The sequence below is a fragment of the Brachypodium distachyon genome, chromosome 1 (assembly GCF_000005505.3).
Source record: "Brachypodium distachyon strain Bd21 chromosome 1, Brachypodium_distachyon_v3.0, whole genome shotgun sequence".
Classification (NCBI taxonomy): Eukaryota; Viridiplantae; Streptophyta; class Magnoliopsida; order Poales; family Poaceae; genus Brachypodium; species Brachypodium distachyon.
In genome coordinates this window covers 38,632,945-38,649,679 of record NC_016131.3, presented here as the reverse complement: position 1 = coordinate 38,649,679, position 16,735 = coordinate 38,632,945, and the positions used below count along the sequence as shown (strand labels likewise).

Below are 16,735 nucleotides of genomic sequence, written 5' to 3'. Positions count from 1 at the left end.
TAATTCCTCATGCATGGCATTGATCGACGATTTATCAGTAAATGCATGAGATATATCTTTGGGCTCAAAAGAAGCAACAAATGCAGAATGAGTGTGAGAGTTAGAATCGATAAACCTTGACCTTGTGACTCTCTTAGTCATGCTTCCAATAATCTGTTCAGGAGGGTACCTCTTTTGAATGTGTCGGGGTGCTGAAATATTTGACTCAGCAGCTTGCTCAACCCTACCTTGAGTAGTCGAGGTAGTCTCCTGAGGGTGATCAACTGTAGCAGCAGTAGTAGTAGGTGTAGGAACAGCTACAGATGGTGCATGGACAGCAGGGGGCACGCCATCCTCCTCATCATCTTCATCATCTAAAAATATTCCCTCCCCTGAACATATGTTCCTGCATTAGAAACAAGAGGACTAGAGCTAGAAATAGCCTCATCAAAAGTCACTTCACTGGTTTCCATTAGTCGGTTAGTCTCGTAAACATAAACACGGTAACCACGTGAATGAGTAGGATATCCAAGAAACATGCCATCATATGATCTAGACTCAAACTTATCTAGATTGCCAGATTTAAGAACAAAGCATTTGCATCCAAAAACTCTTAGGTGAGATATAACAGGTTTACGTCCAAATCGTAGTTCATATGGCGTTTTACCAATTTTGGATCTCAAGAACACACGATTTGAAATGTAACAAGCAGTAGATATAGCTTCAGCCCTGTCGTCGCTCGGTGCTCCGACACCGGGGGCGTGCAGCCACGTCCCCCTTTCAGGTTCGGTAGGGGCGTCTGGGGTGGAGACCAGATGATCGCCAGCACGGCCGACGAGGCCCTACTAGGCCGGCGAGGCAAAGTACTAGGGGTACGCGCTAGTCCGAGAACAGACGTACGCACGATTTTTACCTAGGTTCGGGCCATCCGGAGGTGTAAAACCCTACGTCCTGCCTGTCTGAGCTGATATTGATTACGGATCAAATGTTTACAGGTTGCTAGGCAAGCTCTCGGGCTTTCCCTCAGTGGCTAGGCACTCCTCACCACTCTCTGCTGGCTGCCTACTGGAGCCATCAAGCATCTATCGAGCGAGCTTCGTCCGAACCAATTAACTGACCAACTGACTAACCCGTCAACCTTCTCTCCTTTTCTAGACCGTTGGCATGGGTCCTCCTTTTATACACAAGGGGATGCCACATGTGCCACGGTGCATGGGCTACAAGTGTCCAACGGGGAGTTGGTGGCATGCATGGGTGCCACCTCCGCTGCTAGGGGCCTAAGACCCTAGGGTAGGATTGGACAACCACTCGTTTACTGAGCCGCGTGCCTTACTCCTTGCCTTGGTGGGACCGCGCGTTCCGCGCCCGCCACGCGCCCGTGTGGCGCTGTCCAGTGGGCCCCATGACCCGAGGCGGGGGCACGCGTCCGGGAGCCTCCAGCCCCCGCAAGTCAGCCCGGGAAGCACCCGGGCCCAGCGCGCCCGGGAACCTCCTCCCGGGAAGCAGCTTCCCGGGAGGTGCCTAATCGGGAATATTCCTGGAAGCCCCGCTAGCCCACTTCGGGCTGGTAGCTTGCCGGGAAGCTCGCTGGTGGAGTCCTATCAGCTGCGGGTGGCGCAGCTCCACCCCACCTCGCTCTTCCTCCTCGCCACCTTCCAGTTCCTCTGCGAGGCGTTTGTGGGGGTGATGCCGTCGGTGGGGCTCTTCCGGCATTACTTTTACCCGCGCATCGACAATGCGAAGGCGATGTCGTCGGGGGTGGTTTTCCGTGCCCGCGACCAGATGAAGTCGGAGTTCATCGTCCGGTCGGGGAAGAAGATCGAAAAAGAATGGCGGGGCGACTGGTGCTGGGTCCGAGTGGAGGACCCCCAGGAGTTCATCCAGCCGCCGACGGGGCTGCCGGTGCCCCAGATTGGCTGGCAGGATAGGTACCACCGCGACGCCGACCTCCTCCTCATCGTGGGGAAGATCAAGGCGTTGCGGCTAGCGGGGCTCACAGATGTCGACGTGGCGCGCACCTTCGTCCTTCAGCGCATAGCCCCGCTGCAGCTGCGTTCCCGGCTCGCGTGGATGTACACGGGCTCCGGGGATAGGACACTCCTGCAGGCGGACGGCATGGACTTGGAGTCCCTCAAGACGTGGGTGAAGGGGATCTCCGGCGAGGTCTTCCAGTCGATAGAGTTCCCGCCGGGGGTCTCCGCTCTCCATGCCAGCGTCAAGGCGCTCAGCGACATCGTCGGCGCCTTCCCGCCCTGCAACGAGTGGGGGCTGATGGACGACACCCCCACCCGCGTCCCGCACGCTCCCCCGCAAGCACCCCGTGGGAAGCAGGTGCTCGAGGAGAGCAAAGGCGGGTCCGAGCCCAGCTGGCCCTCCCTCCGGTCGCTGGACGACGAGGCGGGCCAGGTGGCTGCGTCCTCGGAAGTCGTCGCCGTGGAGGACGACGACGAGGAAAGCAGCGACAGCGCGCCCCTGATCCTGAGAAGGTCGAGGGCGTTCGCGGCGGCCGCAGCCACTTCCTCAATAGCGACATCTGCCCCGGCAGCGGCCCCCAACCTGGCGGCGGCCGCCGCTCTTGGGGTGCCCGCTGGTACCACGATGGCATCCGCGGCAACAGGGGCCGCGAGTGCCTCGGCGGCAGCCCCTGTTTTGCCGGCGGCCGCCGGCTCCGCGGCGGGAACCGGCCCCGGGGTGCTCGCCGGCACCCCGGCAACGTCAGCACCTGCGGGGGCCTTCGGCGCCCCGGCGACGGCCTTCGCTCAGGTAGCGGGGGCCTCCGCGAGCTTGGCGCCCGGCGGCGCGGCGGCATCGCCATCGACACCTGGAGCTCTCCAGGTCACGACGACACCGTGGGCGCCCACGGCGCCGCCCGCCCGGGGGGTCTTCCGGGGCTTCGCGCTCCGGCGCAACCCTCCGAAGTCCTCCTCGCCGGCGGGCGCCAGCAAGAGGGCGAGGAGTGATTCCCCGACCGGCTCGCCAAGCAAGAGGACGCGCGCGGACGCTGGCGGCGCCACCGACCCCGCTGCCTCGGGGGCCAGGGTCGGCACGGGCGCGCCCCTTGGCGACCCAGCCCAAGCGGAGACAGGGCTGGCACCAGGTATGTCTTCGTCGATTCCCTGCAATTGCAATTTCTGCTAGCCAAAATCACAAACACGCCTTCTCTTCCTGCAGTGAGCGGCAGCTCGCCCGCGGCAAGACACTTGGGCGCTCCTGCTGGCGCAGGCGAGGGAGCGGAGGCTGCACCGGCAAGCCCGACGGCCGCACAAGGTAACCGCCCTGGTCGCCCCTATTCGCCTTCGATAACACCAACCATCGCCGACCCTCATGCTTCTCCACGGGTGCAGGCACAAGCGCGCCCGCACCCGGAACGGGCGCGGTCGTGGTCGACCCCGACACGGTCGTCGGGGCCACGGGGGCGGAGGTGGAGTCGGAAACGGCTCCCGTGTCCGCCCCCGCTGCGACGGACACAGCGGCAACAGTGGGGACTGCCGCCGCCGCGGCGGCACCCAGCGACGCGCCAGAAGCCAGGGACGTGGCCGGCTCGGGCTCACCCGCTGTCCAGCAGGGGACGACCCCCGCCGGAAGCAGGGAACCCTCTCCAACCCCGGTGTCTCGGAGCCTGGGCGCGGGGGAAGTTATCGGGGAAGGACGGCAGGACCCCAGGGAGCAAGTTGGCGACCCCGCGCCCAGCTCCACTTCAGCAGCTGGGGCTTCGTCATCCTCGGGAGCTCTCCCCGGCACGGACCTCGGCACCCTCGCCGGGGTCGCTTGGAATCCTCTTACCTGGGATCCGAGCGTCTTCGAGCGGGGGCACCGGTTCCTGGACGCCGTCCGGGACCAACAGTTCGACTTCGTCACCTCCTACAACGAGGTGAGGGAGCGCCACACCGCTGCCAAGAATCAACTCGGCGAGGTGCGGGAGGCCGTCGAGAGAGAGCGGCGCGAACTCTCCCGGCTGCGCGAGGAGACGCGCCTCGCCGAAGAGGAGGCGCGGCTGGCCCGACAAGCCCTGGAGGCTGCTCGGGAGCCGTTAGTCCCAAAGACCGAGCTCTGTCGGCAACTGAAGGTCTAGCGCACGGAGCTCCAAGGTAGGCTCGACGCAATGGCGGCAACCCTAGAAGCTTCCCGGAAGGAACATGCCGAGGTGCTCGCGACGGCCCAGGCGCGGCTGGACAAGAAGAGCAAGCTGATTGCCAACTACCGTGGCGAGATCGAAGGCCTCCGCGTCCTGCTGGAGGTGTGGGTCAAGGCCGCTGAGGACGTGGCGAGAGCGGCGACTCAGCATGAGGCCGAGCTCAACTCGGTTAAAGGCAAAGCGGCCGGGCTTGAGGACGAGTTGGCCGCCGTCCGGGATGAGCTCGCCAAGGCCGGCGAGGCAACCGCGGCCCAGGCCTTGGAGCTTGCGAAGCTGGAGGGCCGCGTCAGCAAGGCCAAGAAGGCCGCGCAAGACGCCTGACTCCATCACAGCACGCTGATCGGGCAGCGGCAGCTCGAGACGGAGAAGCTGGCGAAGATCGCCGGGTCGCTGCACGACTTGCTGCCCAAGTTCAGTTCGACCTGCAGGCTGCGGAGGTGGACGGCACGGACGTCACGACGCTGATCCCCTTCTTCTCCGACTTGTTGGGGAAGCTCGGGGCGCTCGACGTCTGGATTGCCAAGTACGGCGCCAACGAAGTCGCCAACTGTGCCCGGGAGGTTGCCGGGACAATCCTCCCGCGGATTCATCTCCGGGACCCAGAATTCCCCTTCGAGTCCCTACTGGACGCTTGGTCTGACAGCGAGGACGAGCCCACGCACACCCAGGCAGTGCGCGAGTTCGTCGACGAGGTCGTCGAACGGATGCAGATGAAGCCGGAGCCTGAACCCCCCGTCGACCCCCCGGCCGAAGACGACGACAGCTAGCTGCCGCGGCCCCTGGCTATACTCGTTGCTTCCCCTGTACCTCTTTCTTGTTTGCTTTACCTGCAAGTATGGCGCTTAGCGCCGTTTGGACAATGACCTTTTGGTTAGTCCATGTAACCACTCGACACCTAGTCAATCAAACTTGTTAATTTGCTCAATTTTTATCCTTTACTCCCGAGGCCGCCTCGCGGGGTAGTTTCCATAGCCGGTGCGTGTCTTGCCTTGTGTTGCGGGGGGACTCGCGCACGCCTCACCCTTGACCAGACCAGGGACCCGGGATGGACCCGCAGTGCCGACCTGGGGCCAAGCGGTAGCGGGGAGTCACTCCGCTTGCGGGGTAGCCCCCCCAAGCCGTGTCCTCCCGGGACGGACCCGGGAGCCACACGGGGAGCGCACTTCCCTCGCAAACGTCCCTTCTAACACTCCGGCTACGCGCGGGATCCGGGGCCGCACCCAGCGGGGCAGCGCTCAGTTTCGTTCAGCTCTTAGCGAATTCAGCGTTCATGTTCAGATACTTAGCTTTCCGTTTGGTCCAACGTTCCGCGATGCTCTGCGGTAGAGTGCAGACGGGGCACCGCCTTGGTAGGGACCCTCCCGGGGTACCTGTTCAAGGGAAACGATTTCTGAGGGATGCAGTAGGAGCGCGGGGGCAGGATCGCCGCCAGCGGCAACCGCCGCCGACGATGCTACCACCATGCCCATGCGGCAACCCTCACCTTCAGGGACAGACCCTGGCCTTCAGGGAGGAACCCTGGTTTAGGAGGACTCCGCCCCGGGAGCAGCCGCAAGACGGCTATAACGTCCTCGCCGCCAGCTGCGCCCCACCCCGAACAGCGGGCACGGGTGGCGAGGAAGTTATAGCCTCCCAGCGACAGCCCCCGCAACTGGGGAAACCTGGTTTTTCTGGGGAACTCACCCCAAGGGATGCGATGACCCCTGTTACCCGGGAGCTAAACTGCTCGAGGGCCGCGGCAGGGATGCGGTGATGGGCCGGAACGAGCGACGAGCGCCGGCACCGGCGCCATCACAGCGTCCTCACAACGACCCGCGCCCGAAAAAGACTCTCTCAAAGGGAATGCGGCCGGGTCTCTGTGGTAGTGCACCCGCCGGCACAAAGCACGAATGGCACGCACTACCATAGAGTCTCCGCTGTCGACCCTGCTCCTTGCGGAGGTGTCCTACGGAGGGGGGCGACAAGGGCACTGTGGCAATGCACCCCGTCGGCGCCGGACGCGGACGGGACGCACCACCACAGTGCCTCTGCGGCGACCCTCGCCCCGGAACCGCCCCTTTGAGGAAGCGCAGCAGGGGCATAACGGCAGTGCACCTGTCGGCGCGAGACGCCGATGGCACGCACTACCCCCGTGCCTCTGCGGCGCCCCTCGGGGTGGGCTCGATGGGGTCGTGCGGCAGGGGCGCGATGGCGGCGCATCCGCCGGCGCTAGGCGCCGGCGGGAAGCACCACCTCCGCGCCTCCGTCGCACCACCTGCTTTCACGGCCCCGAGCCCGGCTTCCCTCTGAGCAATTCCGTGGTTGGGGCGCGCCTTTTATACTCACGGGGGGGGCTTGCCGCCGCACGCGACGGATCCGCGCAGCACCGTGGCGCCTTTTCCCCGAACGCGGCGCCGTTTCCGCCACCATGCTTACCGGGTAACCACGGCACACGTGGCGGCCAGCCGACAACCCAGAAGCCTCGGAGTGCGGTGAACCCCTTGTGTTGCGGTCCTCCCGCACCACAAGGCACCAGTGTATGGTGCGTCCCGTGGGCAGCTCACGGGCACCACAGTGTACAAGATTCCTCCCTTTCCTGCAGGTTAGATCCGAGGTGCTGAATTTTTTTCGAAACTTACGAAAACAAGTAACACAGGTAAATCAGATAAATCTCATCTCTCCTGCTTCTGCATTTAAAGCAGGAGGCAAGAGGGGGAAAACAAGCGAATGAACAAGGCAAGAACAAAGCTCAGGGGTGAAACACCTATCTTTATTCACAGTTAACTAGCGGTTTACACACGGGGGCTGCCCGGTTACACTAGTTCGAGAGGTATGCATCGGAGGCATCACCTGAGGGTCGGGCTCCGCCGCTTCACGGGTAGAATTTGCGCAAGTGTTCAATATTCCAGCTATTGGGCACCGGCAAGCTGTCTTCGGTTTCCAGGCGGATAGCCCTCGGCCTGGTCACCTGCACTACCCGGAAGGGGCCCTCCCATTTCGGAGTCAACTTGTTCCCGGCCTTCGTTCCTTGTATCCGGCGCAGGACAAGGTCTCCGTTCTCGAGCCCCCGGGGACAGACTCGTCTGTCGTGATAACGACGGAGTCCCTGCTGCTAGCGCGCGGCTCGCACAGCAGCCCGGCACCGAAGCTCTTCGATGAAGTTTAGATCGTCGACCCTTTGCTCGTGTTGGCTGGCGTCGCCGTACGCGCGTACTCGGGGAGATCCGTACTTGAGCTCGAGGGGCAGCACCACTTCTGCCCCGTAGACAAGGGCGAAAGGAGTTTCGCCGTTGCCCGACTAGGTGTGGTCCGGACGGACCACAGCACGGGCCGGAGTTCTTCGATCCAGTGCTTCCCGTGGCCTTTGAGCTTGTCAAAGGTTCTCGTCTTGAGCCCCCGCAGAACCTCTGCGTTGGCTCGCTCCGCCTGTCCGTTGCTCCTCGGGTGAGCGACGGACGCGAAACGCAACTTAGTGCCCATGTCTTCGCAGTAGGCGCGAAACGCTACGCTCGTGAATTGCGTGCCGTTATCGGTGATGATGCTGTTGGGAACCCCGAACCGGCACACAATGCCCTTAAGGAGCTTGATGGCCGCCTGGGCGGTCACCTTGCGCACTGGTTCCACCTCCACCCATTTGGAGAATTTGTCGATGGCCACAAACAAGTATTCGTAACCGCCAACCGCCCTTGGTAGCTTGCCGACGATGTCTAGTCCCCAGACCGCGAATGGCCATGAGGACGGGATGGCATGTAGGGCCTGGGCTGGTTGGTTGCTCTTCTTCGAGTGGAACTGGCACGCTTCGCATGTCCTCACCAGCCGCTCTGCGTCGGCCAGGGCCATGGACCAGTAAAAACCATGCCGGAAAGCCTTGCCGGCTAAAGCCCGGGAGGCCACATGGTGTGAACATGTGCCTCGATGTATGTCCTCCAACAATGCACACCCTTCCTCCTGCGGCACGCAGAGGAGTTTTACACCATTCGCACGCCTGCGGTAGACGCTGTCGTCTATCACGATGTACATCTTGGCTCGCCGCGCTACGCGCTCCGCGGCGACGTCATCCTCCGAGAGAGCCTCCCATTTCAAATAGCGGGCGATCTCTTCCGCCCAGGGAGGAATTTCTCTGCCCATGCATGCCGCCATATCTGTGGCATGGACCCCCGCTGCTGCAGGGGTTCTCTCGGTTGCCGGAGGGGCGTCCCCGGCAGCCGTCTGGGGGGTGACTGAAGGAGCCAGTTGCTTCTGACAGAACACCCCCGCCGGAGGCTTCCGGTGCTCTGCTGCCATTTTGGCCAGCTCATCAGCAGCGAAGTTGTCCTTCCGCTTGACGTGTTCGAAGCGCAAACCCTTGAACTTCCGTTCCAACTTGCGGACCTCTTCCACGTACGGCGCCATTTGAGGGTAATCCTAATCCTTGTTCACCTGGTTGATCACAAGCTGGGAATCACCGCGAACAACCAGGAGCTTAATGTCGAGGGCGACCGCTGCCCGCAGCCCGGCAAGCAGGCCTTCGTACTCCGCCATGTTGTTGGTGGAGTTAGCGAAGTCGAGTTGGACGGCGAACCGCAGCTGGTCCCCTGTGGGTGACTCGATGACGACCCCGGCTCCCGCTCCCTGGGGACTGAACGCACCGTCGAAGTAGAGGACCCAGTGGCCCTCGTCCAGCTTGCCGGGAAGGCCGGTCTCCAACTCACTTTCTTCTACGCCCGTGGACGTCCACTCCGCGACGAAGTCCGCTAGGGCCGTGCTCTTGATGCTTTTGGAGTTGGCGAAGTGGAGGTCGAACTCCGACAGCTCCATCCTCCATTTGGCCACTCTCCCGGTGGCTTCACGGTTGGTGAGGGTCTTCCCGAGGCAGAACCCGGAGACCACCGTGACGCGGTGCGCTTGGAAGTAGTGGCGCAACTTGCGGGACGCAAGGAGAATCCCCAGAAATTGCTTCTGTACTTGCGGGTATCTTGTCCGCGCGTCGCGCAACACCGTACTGACGAAGTACACCGGTCGCTGCACCAACCGCTTCCGCGGCGCCGAGGTTGCCGGCTCTAGGGTGGTCCCTGGGCTTGAGGTGGTTGCCGGAGGTTGCTCAGCCCCTTGCCCCGCAGCCCCCAATCCCCGGGACGTCTTCCTCCCTCTCGGCAACCAGCACCGAGCTGACCACCTGGTCAGTCGCCGCTAGGTAGAATAGCAGCGGCTCGCCCAGCTTGGGGGCGACGAGGATGGGCGGTGACCTCAGGTATCGCTTGAGTTCCTGGAGCGCCGCCTCGGCCTCGACAGTCCAGTCGACTGGACCCTTCTTCTTCATTATCCGGAAGAAAGGCAGGGCACGCTCGCCCAGCCTGGAGATGAAGCGTCCAAGCGCGGCAACGCAACCGTTGAGGCGCTGGACATCTTTCACCTTGCGGGTGGCCTCCATCTTCTCGATGGCTTCTATTTTGGTCGGGTTGGCCTGTATCCCCCGGTGTGAAACCAAAAAACCCAGAAGCTGCCTGGAGTTGACGCCGAAGGTGCACTTATCCGGGTTCAGCCTGAGCTTGATCTTGCGGAGGTTGTCAAATGTCTCCCGCAGGTCATCAATCAGGGAGTCCCTACGCTTCGATTTGATGACGATGTCATCCATGTAGGCCTCCGCGTTGCGGCCTAGCTGGGGCCCCAAACATTCTCGCAGGGCGCGCTAGAATGTGGAGCCCGCGTTCTTCAACCCGAAAGGCATGCATGTATTGCAGTAGCAGCCAACCGGGGTGATAAACGCTGTCTTTTCCTCATCCTCGACCGCCATCTTGATTTGATGGTAGCCGGAGAAAGCATCCAAAAAACTCAACAGGTCACAACCAGCGGTAGAATCAACTATCTGGTCCATACGGGGTACAGGGAAGGGATCCTTGGGGCATGCACGATTAAGATCGGTAAAATCCACGCACATGCGAAGCTTATTCCCCGCTTTGGGCACCACTACAGGGTTAGCCAGCCAAGTGGGGTACAAAACTTCCCTGATCGCCCCGGCAGCCCTGAGCTTGCCCACCTCTTGCTTGATGAAATCTTTCCGCTCTTGTGCCTGCCGCCGGATCTTCTGCTTGACAGGGTGCGCGTCCGGGCGCACCGCGAGCCGATACTCAATCACCTCCCTGGGGACCCCGGGAAGGTCCGACGGTTCCCAGGCGAACACGTCGGCATTTTCCCAGAGGAAGGTGACGAGGGCGCTTTCCTATTCGGCGCTCCGGTTCGCACCGACGGTAACGGTGCACTCCTTGCCGCCGGCTTGGAGGGGTAGCTTCTTCACTTTGGCGGCCTCCTCCCGGAGCCCCCGCCCCTTGCAGGGACGCGCACTCGAGCCCGCACCTCCTCCGGCTAGCCCTTGCGGGGTGGCGCGGGCCTTCTTCGTTGCCGGGGCGTCACCCGGCAGGGCGTCGTCGTCGACAACAACTTCGTCGCCGGCGTCAGCTGCAGCAGCGGCCCGGACGACCTCGCCAACGCACCAAGCAGCATCTTTGAGATCGCACCCGATGGAGAGGACTCCGTAAACGGACGGGATCTTCATCACGCCGTAGGTGCAATGCGTAGCCGCCATAAACTTGATCAGCGCCGGACGGCCAAGGATCCCGTTGTAGGGCAACGGGTATGCGCCACGTCGAACACTATGTGCTCGGTCCTGAATGCTTCCCGGGACCCGAAGGTGACCGGCAGCGTGATGCGTCCCAGCGGGCGCACGATCCCGGGGTTCACCCCCCGGAACGGTTCGGTGGGCTTCAGCTGCTCCATCGGCAGCTGGAGCTTTTCCACCAGCCTGGCGGACAGGAGGTTAAGCCCCGCTCCGTTGTCCACCAGGACCTTGGTCACCGTCATATTGCTAATGATCGGCGAGACGACGAAGGGTATTACTCCGAAACCCAATTGTCGCACCGGGTGGTCGTCGGCGCTGAAGGTGATCGGCACGTGCGACCACCTCAGCGGCTGTTGCGGCTCCGCATCCGGCAACAGCGCGCACACGTCGCGGGTGAGGCGCTCCACCGCGGCGTGGGATGGGAGAGCATAAGATCCCCCATGGATACAGGCGACGCCACGAGGCTCCTGGAAGCCCGGCTCGCCGCCGCCGGAATGGTCGGACTCGCGTTGCTCCTCGGCGCGCACCCTGTCGCGCCCGCGAGGAGGGCGCTCCCGCAAAGCGAGGGGCTGGCTACGCCCTCCTTGGGGTTCGACCCTGCCGGCACCCCCGCCGGCCGGCCTCGGACCCGCTTCGGGGTCGTTCGGGCAATCTCGGGAGAGATGCCCGATGTCGCCACAATTGAAGCAGGCGCCGGTAGCACGGCGCTCCTCGTGGCGCTGCTCCCGCCGCTGCTTGATCCCTTGCAGGACGCGGCACCTCTGCGCATTGTGGGTGGAGTTGTTGTGGATAGGACAGCGGGACGCGTCACCCTGCTTCCCGCCAGATTCTCCCCCCGGCGAGGCCTTCTTCGTGGGCCTCGCGGCAGGAGCCCCCGAGTCCGCAGCGAGGACTTGCTTCCCGCTGCGCTTACGGCACCCCTTCTTCGGCGAGCCCTCGCCCGGGCTCGCGGCAGCCTGGGCTGCCAGCTCGGGCGCTAGGCGCCCCTCCTCGGCCATGGCGCACTTGTGCACCAAGGCGTAAAAGTCCTGCGTCGTCCGGATCCGATGCGTGCTCAGCTTCTCACGCATCTTGGGATCGCGGACGTTGATGGCGAAGGTGTTTATGATGGCGGCCGCCTCCGCCTCCGGGATAGAATAGGAGAGATTGGAGAAGCGGTTGACGAAGGCCCGCAACGTCTCTCCCGGTTTTTGCACGATGGTGTGCAGCTCCGCCATGGTTCCCGGGCGCTTATAGCCGCCCTGGAACGCGCTCACGAATTGCTCGCGCAAGTCTGCCCAGGTGGCGACGGATCCGGCGGGCAGGTTGAGCAACCAAGTTCGCGCTGATCCCCTCAGGAACATCGGGAACCAGTTCGCCCTGACCTTGTCGTCGGCGTCGATGGCATGCATGCCCAGCGTATAGGTCAGGAGAAAATCCTTGGGGTTAACGGTCCCATCGTACGTACCGAGCGCAGGCGCTCGGAACTTACGGGGCCACACCACCCGCCACAACTCGCGCGCGAACGCAGTGCAGCCGTCTTCTGGGCCCAGGGGAGCATCTTCTTGCTCCAGTGGGTGCCGGCGCTCCACCTCGCGCCTGCGCCGGCGCTCCAAGCGCCGGCGCAGATCCTCCTGTTGTCGGGCATTCAAGATGCCACGCGCATCGCCCCCTGGGACGGTGGGCGATGAATTCGAGGACCCCTCCGGGCTCCCGTCTACCAGGCCCCGCTGAAGAGGGGGAGGGTTCTCCCCCTGTCGTGAGGCGGGCGGCGCGCCTTCGCGCTCTGAGTTCGGCCCGTGGCGGGAGCCTACCGGGGCGCCCTCGCCTTGCGGCTGTTGGGCGGCCAGGGCGAGAAGCGCCTCCAACTCCTCGCCCCACGTCTCGTGCGTCGGCATGCCCTGCTGCGGCTCGTACCACACCATGATGCGCGCGGCGACAATGGCTTCAGCCGGGGTTCGCACGGGGGGCAACCGGTTTCCTGAACGGCTGCTTCCCGCCCTGGCCCCAAACGCCTCCGGGCGTGCAGGGTGCGAACTTCCAGGGGTCGCCCGGGACGCGGCGTGCTCCGGGTGCCGCTGCCGCGGGGCATCCTCGGGTCGCGTCTCCACCCGTTGGCTGGCCCGGGCGACGCCATGCGTGCTCGCCCGACTGCCCCCAGCGCTTGGGGCAGCCGGTCCCGTCGGCCGATTGTCGGTCGACGGTCGGGGAGGCGGTGGAGGCAGCTGCGTTTGCTGCACCCGCGAGGGCTCGGGATTCTCTTGAGCTCCCGATTCGGGTCGCACGTCGTGCGATCGCGTGTGCGCCGCTGGGGCCTCACGCGGGTCTATGCGTGAATCACCAGCCCGCTTGGAGGGCATGGTGACAAGGCTCGTCGACGAAGAAGAGTGAAGCCGATGCCGATGGGAACTTCCGCTGCCGGCGATCTCCGGCGCCGATCACTCCCGCGCCCCCTACCTGGCACGCCGGATGTCGTCGCTCGGTGCTCCGACACCGGGGGCGTGCAGCCACGTCCCCCTTTCAGGTTCGGTAGGGGCGTCTAGGGTGGAGACCAGATGATCGCCGGCACGGCTGACGAGGCCCTACTGGGCCGGCGAGGCAAAGTGCTAGGGGTACGCGCTAGTCCGAGAACAGACGTACGCACGATTTTTACCCAGGTTCGGGCCATCCGGAGGTGTAAAACCCTACGTCCTGCCTGTCTGAGCTGATATTGATTACGGATCAAATGTTTACAGGTTGCCAGGCAAGCTCCCGGGCTTTCCCTCAGTGGCTAGGCACTCCTCACCACTCTCTGCTGGCTGCCTACTGGAGCCATCAAGCATCTGTCGAGCGAGCTTCGTCCGAACCAATTAACTGACCAACTGACTAACCCGTCAACCTTCTCTCCTTTTCTAGACCGTTGGCATGGGTCCTCCTTTTATACACAAGGGGATGCCACATTTGCCACGGTGCATGGGCTACAAGTGTCCAACGGGGAGGCATGCAACTCTCCCTGGTGAGTTGGTGGCATGCATGGGTGCCACCTCCACTGCTAGGGGCCTAAGACCCTAGGGTAGGATTGGACAACCACTGTTCCTTCGACCCGACGGGTAACTACCCGTCGGTCGGCTCGTTTACTGAGCCGCGTGCCTTACTCCTTACCTTGGTGGGACCGCGCGTTCCGCGCCCGCCACGCGCCCGTGTGGCGCTGTCCAGTGGGCCCCACGACCCGAGGCGGGGGCACGCGTCCGGGAGCCTCCAGCCCCCGCAAGTCGGCCCGGGAAGCACCCGGGCCCAGCGCGCCCGGGAACCTCCTCCCGGGAAGTAGCTTCCCGGGAGGTGCCTAATCGGGAATATTCCTGGAAGCCCCGCTAGCCCACTTCGGGCTGGTAGCTTGCCGGGAAGCTCGCTGGCGCTCCCCGGGATGAGACGTTCCCGGGAACCCGGGGGAGGGGGCCACGCGTCGCGCAGCGGTGGTACCCCGGGTGCCACCGGTGCGACAAGCCCAAAACTTTCTAGGAGTAGAAAATTCATCAAGCATAGTACGGGCCATCTCAACTAGAGCTCGATTCTTACGCTCCACTACACCATTTTGTTGTGGAACATAAGGTGAAGAAAAGTGATGTTCAATTCTTAAAATTCTGTTGCATTATTACTCCTGATAGTTTTCAAAGATCCTGGGTGCTCAACACTTAATCTATTCACAAGACTCTTAAAATGACTAAAAGCCTCATTCTTAGATGCCATAAAATAAACCCTAGAATATCTTGAATAATCATCAACAACCACCAAAACATACCACTTACCACCAAAAGATTGTACTCTTGATGGACCAACTGTACCAAGGTGTAGAAGCTGTCCTGAAGCCTCAGTCATGACACTAGTAATGCATGCATGAGAACCTGCAAACATTTTACCATGTCTACAAGGAGAGCATACAACATGTTTTTCTCCCTTGAGTTTAGGCAGACCATTTAAGACATTCATACCACTAACGTAGTGAGATGATCAAAACCAATATGCCCAAGTCTACGGTGCCAAAATAATAAATCTGTAGATGTGTTGGCAACTAGACACCTAAATTTTGCATTTGAAGCAGCATGAAAATCAGCCTTAAAAACTTTCCCAAAGCGTGATATATCAAAAACAAGATCACCCGAAGCATCTGAAATTTTGCAAGCACTTTTCTTGAAAGATACTTCAAGATCCTCATCAATCATTTGTGAAATAGACAATAAGTTGTATTTCAAATTTTCAACCAAAGCAGCATCCTTGAACACAAAATTGTCGGTTACCTTTACTGTCGCACCAGTGGCACCCGGGGTGCCACCGTTGCTCAACGCGTGGGTTGCTTCGCTTGCTCCCCGCAAGGACGGCACCTTGGGCAGCACAGTGCGAGCTGCCCGGGAAGCCACTAGCCCGGCAGGAGCCTGTGAAGGGGGTTGCCCTGGAGCGGGACTAGCTGGGCTGCGGGGGTTACGCCGGATGACAGCGTGAAGATCCCCATCAGGACGCCCCCCAGGAAGCTCACTTGCCGGGGAGGGTGTCTCCTGATGTAGGCGCTTACGTCAGGGCCGGTGCGCAGTGCAGGCAGGGTATCGACGCCACGTGGCCGCCCGGCAGGCTCCTTCTGTGCAGGGCTGGTCGGAGCTTGAAGTGTGGCACAAGTCGAGCATTAAATGCTCCGACAGGGAAGTGGTTTCCTGTCTAGTCAACCTAGAATGAGTAGCTCGCATTGAACCTAGGGCGCATATCACCCTAGCTACAGTGTTTTGTACCGTGCATGCATGCCAGCGTAGCAAAGGCAAGCTGTCTAGGGTCTTTGTTCGGCGCATGTCCAAAAGCGTGTCCCCCATGCAGACCGAGGCACCTGTGGTATCCCCCTTGACTATAAAAGGAGGACCGAGGCCACTGGTCAAAGGGGTGGACGCTAGCTGGGTTACGATTCCTAGAAATTTAGTCGAGAAGTAGTAAGTAGCCATTTAGCAGAAAAGAAGAGAGCGCCCAAGGACTCCCCGGCAACCTGTAAACGCTTGTTCATTGGCTAATACATACTCAGAAGCAGGACGTAGGGTTTTACACCTCCGTGTGGCCCGAACCTGGGTAAACTGGCTTGTTCATTGCTACGCTCGTCATTGGCGTCGCCGGCGATCGCCGGAGTGATCCCCATCGCCCACTGTCGAACCTAAAAGGGGGCACCCAGCATCCCCGGTGTCTAAGCTCCGAGCTACGACATCTGGCGCGCCAGGTAGGGGGCGCGTGCGGAGAGCTCGCCGGTGACCGCCGGCGCCATCGTCTTCAACTACATCAGCTTCGCCTTCTCCGACGACAGTACTCGTCGCTATGCCTCCTAAGCGGGCTGGCGACTCTTGGATCGAGCCGCGTGGTGCCCAGCGGCGAACACGCGGTCACACGACGTGCAGCGCACGTCGCAGGATCAGGAGAACCCTGAGCCTCCCCGGGTGCAGCAACAGCAGCAGCAGTAACAAGTGATACTTCCTCCGCCTCTGCCGTGCTCCGTTGGAGACCGACCGAGGCAAGCCCCGCAACCTAGTGCTGGGGCCAGTCATAGCCGGGTCGTCGCTCGCTGCCCTCCTCGCTGTAGCCAACCGCCGGTTAGGAGGATCGCGCGGCAAGTCTAGGGCTGACACCGACCCGGTTGCAGGGCTTGGTGCAGGCCCTAACCCCCAGCCGGAGTGTGGGGTGCCCGGCGGTAGCCGTCGCACGGGCGTGGAGCTTGGCGACGACTCCGTCGACTCGTCATCAACCATCCTGCTTGCGGACATGTGGGGGATGCTCAACGCGCGTCAACAGGAGGATCTGCACGAGCGCCTTGAGCGGCGTCGCCAACTTGCATGTGACCGCGCCAACCCCGGAGGCCAAGGCTAAGTGCTCCGGGGGGCAGACGACGGTTGCCCCGCGCTCACCCGTGAACTGCGGCAGGTGGAGTGGCCCCGCAAGTTCCGAGCCCCGCCAACACTCGAGATGTACGGCGGGACCACGAACCCTAAGGATTTCCTCCTAACCTACTCGTTGGGCATGAACGCCGTGGGTGCCAACGAGAAGGTTAGGGCCAACTGGTTCCCCAT

General features: G+C 62.1%; 1 non-coding gene across 1 annotated transcript in view; it reads right to left on the bottom strand.

Annotated features, from left to right (window-relative positions):
- The window catches only part of LOC100825878, a 37,144-nt gene extending 20,409 nt beyond the window's left edge, over nt 1-16,735 (bottom strand). Inside the window, exons 1-2 of the transcript XR_002962500.1 lie at nt 16,677-16,735; nt 228-385 (exon numbers count right to left, since the gene is read on the bottom strand). This is a non-coding gene — a transcript (putative disease resistance RPP13-like protein 3). The remainder of the gene's footprint in view (nt 1-227; nt 386-16,676) is intronic.